At 41.0% G+C, this 6,137-nt stretch overlaps 1 non-coding gene across 1 annotated transcript; it reads left to right on the top strand.

The window, feature by feature from the left end:
• The first annotated feature begins 2,648 nt into the window (after positions 1–2,648).
• Positions 2,649–2,730, top strand: trnas-uga (transfer RNA serine (anticodon UGA)). Its single transcript has one exon. It is a non-coding gene; the product is annotated as a tRNA-Ser (tRNA).
• The last annotated feature ends 3,407 nt before the right edge of the window (positions 2,731–6,137 follow it).

The following is a 6,137-nucleotide window of genomic DNA, read 5'->3' as shown; positions in this document are numbered from 1 at the left end:
CCTACTCCCGAGAATTATAAGAGGATTAGATAGAGGATAGACTGTGGAAGTCCTTTACTAAGGAAGATGATGTCAGCTTGTACGAGTGGTCATAACTACAAATTGAGGGTTTATTGGTTGCAGCCGGATGTCAGAGACAGGTTCTTTGTTCAGAGAGCAGTACGGGTGTGGAATGCCCGGCCTGTCAATGTCGTTAACTCAGCTAAATTATGGAGATTTAAACAATCCTTGGATAAACACATGGATGATGATGGGATAATATAGGGGGATGAGCTTAGTTCACAGGTCGATGCAACATCGAAAGCCAAAGGGCCTGTGCAGCGCTGTATTGTTCTATTGTTCTATGTTCTAAAGCTAAATCTCCTCATCGGGGGCCTCCAACCCATGGCATCAATTAGGCTTTCACCAGTTTCCATATTTCCCCTCCCCCACCATCCCTCACTTCAAAACCTCCAGCTCAGCACCGTCCTTATGACCTGTCCTATCTGTGCCATTTCCTTCCCAACCATGTGCATCACCCTCCTCTCCAAACTATCAACTTTACAACCTTCTCCGTGCACCTATTGCTTGCCCACCCACCCAACCTGTTACTATCCATTTCCATATTCCGCTGCCCTCATCGCAAAATGTCCTCCCACCCATTGTGTATCGTCAGTAAAACTGGGCACATTTCACTCTGCCAATTCCACCAAGTAATTAAGGCAGATATAAATCATTGCAGTCCTATGACTGATCATTCCACCATTTTACTAATTACATTTTTACAACTTGAAAAATTTGCAAGAATCCAGATTATGTGTCTTCCATGAAATAAACAACGGACAATCCTGGCCTTGTTTTAACACAACACCGTGAACTTCTACCTTATGTAATGGCTTTTGATATGTTCTCTTATGGAATGACTACTCACATTTGATCAACTCTGCCTGTAATATGATCAAAGAACTCTGGCGAAGTTGTCAAGTGTTTTTCCTTTCAAGAAGTAATGTTGACTCAGTTTGACTCCAATCATCTTTTCTCAGCGTCCTGCAATTTCTTTCTTCACAATTGTCTCTCGCAGTTTCCAAATGTCAGATACAATATTGGAACAGATGGAAGCCATTCGTCCAATCACGTCAGCTCCACCTTTTAATGAGGTCATGTCTGATTTGGTTAATTGTTAACTGCACTTTTCCGCCTTATCCCCATTCTTTTTGATTCCCAAAGTGACTAATTGGGCGGCTGTCTCAGCCTTGATTATACTCAGCCTTGACAGCCCTTCATTGGAAAGAATTCTGCAGATTTGCTACTCTCTAAAAGACGGAATGTCCTCCTCATCTGTCTCTTAAATGATTAATGGTTCCCCTAAGATTAGGCTCTATATACTCTTCGAAAATTTCGTTTTTCGTTTTTCATTAAATATATTTAGTCCCAGTCCTCTAGAAACTGACCCTGATTGTTGGCAACATTTCCTCCAGACATCAACCCACCCATCCGCACTGCGCCCTCCCCCATCATTATAAATAGACCATAAAAGTCTCCAGTTAACCTCTTTGTTCCAAAGAGAAGAATCCCAACCTCAGTAATTTCTCGACAAAAGGGGTTTGCTCTTCGCTGGACATAATGCAAGGCGGAGGATTGTGAAGATATTTTGGGAAAATATCGCCAGTTGTTAAGTTAAAGAAAACAAGGAAAAATAACAGTAAACGCATGTCTCCAGCTTTGGAAAACTTTATAATCTCTTTGGGAAGCGAAATCAGAGGTGAACGAAGGGTGGATTGCTCCATTTAACACAGCCAGTCTTCAAGTGGCCGCGACGTTGACTCTGTTGTTCTCTGGACATGAACTGATCTGAGATATTGAAAGGAATTGCCTTCCTGCACGTCAGGATTTCAAACCTCGCCACAGCTACAAGACCACGAGAAGACTCAGGTACAAACAAGTTAAGAAAAAGCCTCAAAGAGAGCAGGAATCCTTTTGGAGAAAAGTTGGTTGCTGTGACGTGGATGTGTTTGCAGCTGGTACAGGATTGTTGCCATTTCACTGCAGTGAATGTCCCAGGATTTACTGTTTTTGGATCGTGCAATGAGTAAGTTTACCCGTCTCTGTTGCGTAATTGGTCAACACATTCATCCATTAACCGAGTGGTTGATGGTTTGGGACGTTCCAGGGTCGGATCTCTCACTGCTCATACTTCATCGGTTTTCTTTCCTGCACAGCTCTGGGATTTTAATGTGGTCAGGAAAATGTTCCCCAAACAGGAATCTTATCCAGAATCGCAAAGGAATTTCTGTATCGTTTTAATGGCTAATGCAAAGGACTGTGGATGTTGGGAATGTAAAAAAAAATAGAAAATTCTGGGGAATGTCAACAGGTTTGTCAGTACTACTTGGAGAAAAGGGAGTTCTGAAGAAGTTTTGAAACATTGAATCGCCTTTTCCCAGCCCAGATCCTGCTCGACCTGCTGAGTATTTGTCTGCATTTTCCGCCGTCGTTTAAGTTGAATATAGATCCCACCTATCGGGGTGGAACACCCAGACCCACTTTGTCCAGACATTTCATCGATTTGAAAGCTGTGGGTTTTGAATTCAAATAAACCAAACCATGATTCACTACTGCTAAGCTCCCAGGGACAGAGACCTGGAAATGACAATTCTGCGCGTCTATTTGTAGTTGTGGCCGAGTGATTAAGGCGATGGACTTGAAATCCATTGGAGCATTCCCACACAGGTTCAAATCCTGTCAACTACGGAGAATTTGGGCAGCCTTTTGCTTTTGGAGATTCAGATCACGGCGGGGAGAATCACTTCATCCAGGTCATGAATGGTGCAAATCTCCAGTTCACTCAAAGAACTGCACAGATGCACACTTGTTTTGCCAAATTTGTTTAGACTCGTTATGACACAGCATAAACCCTCCAGCTTACGATAAAACCAGTAACACAGAAACGATTTATGCTGTACAGGAATCTGCAACAATTCGATTGGCCAAGAACGACACGAAGTAAAAATTGAGCACTTCATTTGTAAAGTAAGAGAGAGATTAATTAACAAACCAATGTATTTCTATTACCCATTTTGTTGTTCCATTCGATAATGCTATTCAAATCAAACTCCCAGTTAAGGTTTACAAAACAGCACTTCTTTATCAAAACCAGGCAGCTGTGGGTTCTTGTCTTCGGATCTTCCTGTCTCTTCTTTGTCCCTGTTGGGAGATTCTGTGTCAAAGATCACGGATCGAAAAGTTATTTTCCACATATATATTTTTTTCAAGAAGATTGTTACATGCAAGGTCCTGGCAGTCCTCCTCTCAACTGTTCAATGTCCCCCATCTCATACCCCAGAGCATCTGATTGGGTCCCTGTTTATTTTTAAAGACTTTCAAGAGACGCAATTAAAATTTGAATTGAAATTTATATATTTTCCTGATTAAAATTTAAACTGAGTGGCCAAACTCGAAATATTTATGTCTCCAGGCAATGAACGAATTGAATTGTTCGACCCAGGATTATGTCGTTGTCTTATTGGGAACACTTGTTTCTGTGTCTGGTTGTTCTGCTGCTTTTAAATCTCTTAACCGTGCACTAATATGTTTAAAACCCCTACAGGAAACAATGAACCATCATAATGAAGATATGTTTTCATTTTTTAAAAATAATACTTTACCCTAACATATCGATAAATTTCATACAATTTCGACTTAGTTTTTTCCTATATAAACATATAAAATATGAAATAAAGACAATCTCATCTGAACACCATCAGTTGAATCTGCGATAACGTATCTGTGATTTCATTCTACTGACCCACAACATGCATGATTTTTAAAGTGAACGTCTCTTCCATAAGAAGCCAACGAAATAGTCTCATATTATTACATATATACAACGTTTTAGCGGATTGTGGTCTGTGTACATAACCTCTCCGATCCATTATTCGTGGCACATACATTAAATGTGTAACGCCAGTACCAAACTCAATAGTTTTTTTTTCGATTGTGGAGCATTTCTTCTGATAGATGTTGATTTTCTATGAAAAGTTATCAACTAGCAGTTCTTCCCCATGCTCATTTTTCCCGTTGGAGTACACCTCCAACTCTAACGACCATCGATGGCTACTTTAAAAGTTTTTTTAGATGTTTGGTGCAGGTAATACTGGTTTGGTGGTTAATATCGACTTCAAATGGTCAATTGCCACGTGCCATGTTGCTGAACACCGAAAAGTTGTGTTGTTCTTCAGCAAATCGGTTAACGATGCCACTACACTAGTACCGTTTGGAACAAACTTCTGATAGAGTCCGCTGAGTCTGAAGAATTAAAGAAACTCTTTCTTCGAGGTTGATCATGGCAATTCCTCAGAAGCCTTCGTCCTCACGTTCCAGATGGTGCTCAACCTGCCATGACCGATGTTACATCCCAAGAACATCACCTCTGCTTCCGTGAATTCTGTTTTTTATATGTTTGTCATCAGTTTCGCTTCTCGTGGTCGTTCAAAGAGCTCTGCCAACAGACCCTTGTGATCATGCCTTGAATTGCTAAGGATCACTACATCGTCCAAATAGATTACACAATTTGTCAACCCGGCCACAACTCTGTACAAGTGTCTTTGGGTGTGCCGGGCTTGTTCTTCATTCAAAAGTGCATCACTTTAAACTGATATAGCCTATATGGAGTTACAAGCGCAGAGATTTGTTCACCAACTTTGACAATGGTACCTTCCAGTAGCCACGCATTATGCCCGACTTGGTGATGTAACTGGCTTGTCCGACTTTCTGGATGCAGTCCTCTAATCTAGAAATTGGATATGAGTTCGATTTTGTAACGGCGTTGGCCGTTCCATAATCCACACGAAATTCAACACAAATCATCTGGTTTGGTAACTAAGACAATCAGCGAACTCCACGCGCTCTGGCTTGGTTCAATGATGTTCTCGTCGAGCATGGTGTTCACCTGCATCTAGTCCTGTTAGCCTTTGAGACGATTAAGTCGAGAGGGTTGCTGCTTTATCGCAGCAGAATTCCCCACATCTACTTCGTGTTCAATTGCTTTCGTCCTCTCCATGTGATTCTTGCATGTACCATGACTGCCGGAACAAAAAATCTTTCAACCCTTTTCTATGCTCCTGAGACAGACAGCTTTCTAATCCATCCCACTCCTCAAGGACTTCATCATTTTAGAATCTGTTTTGAGGTACATCAAAATTCAAAGCAACTGAATTCGATTTCTCACTCTGCTGGGCAGTAACGAACAACTCTTCCTCCAGTTCTTCCTTTGATGTGTAATACGTTTTCAACATGTTCACATGACATACCCAATACAGTTTTATTTTCTATCTGACATCTTTGCTAAATAGTTCAACTGACTCAACTTTTTCACAGGGACCAGTAAACCTAACTTTAAAGGGATCACCTATGATTGGTAACAGTACTGACACGTTATCCCTGTGGGAAAACTTCTGAGTCCCAGATTTTTATCTGCCACCTGCGTAATTCTACGCTGTGCCATCTTTGGGTGCTGTTTTGCTGAATCACCGACTAAATTTTGTCTCTCCCTCAATTCCGATATATGATTTAATTGTGTGATCTTCGACTTTGACCCTGTCATTTGTTTCTTTAATTAATTCCAAAGGGCAATCACTTCATGTGCGAATATGAACTTAAAAGGAATTGACTGAGTGGATTCGTTTGGAACATTCTAAATGGCAAACAATACGAATGGGATATCATTTTCCCAATGATTCGGGTAATCTTGACAGTATGCTCTCTTCATGGTCTTCAAGGTCTTAAGCCATCTTTCTAAAGCTCCCAAGGATTCAGGAAGATATGCATTAGATTTAAAGTGTTGTATCTCAGCTATCAATAACCTCCTTAAACAGTCGAGTAGTAAAATTTGACCCTTAGTCTGACTGAATCTGACTAGTTAGGTCATAGCGTGTGAAGAAAGCTACTAACTCCTCTACCAGAATTGTGGCCTTGATACTCCGGGAAGGAATTGCCATTGGAAATATGGATAGCACATCCATTGTAGTCAACAAGCACTGGTTCTGACATTTACTTCTCGGAAGGGGATGTACGCAATCAATTCTAATCCACCTGAAAGATTCTCCAACTGTGGTAATTGGCAACAAAGGCGTGTTTTTATTGCCGCCTGAGACTTACCT

The sequence above is a fragment of the Hemiscyllium ocellatum genome, unplaced genomic scaffold, assembly GCF_020745735.1.
Source record: "Hemiscyllium ocellatum isolate sHemOce1 unplaced genomic scaffold, sHemOce1.pat.X.cur. scaffold_169_pat_ctg1, whole genome shotgun sequence".
NCBI classification, from domain to species: Eukaryota; Metazoa; Chordata; class Chondrichthyes; order Orectolobiformes; family Hemiscylliidae; genus Hemiscyllium; species Hemiscyllium ocellatum.
The sequence above is the reverse complement of the archived record's forward strand: the minus strand, read 5'-3'. Positions and strand labels throughout refer to the sequence as shown.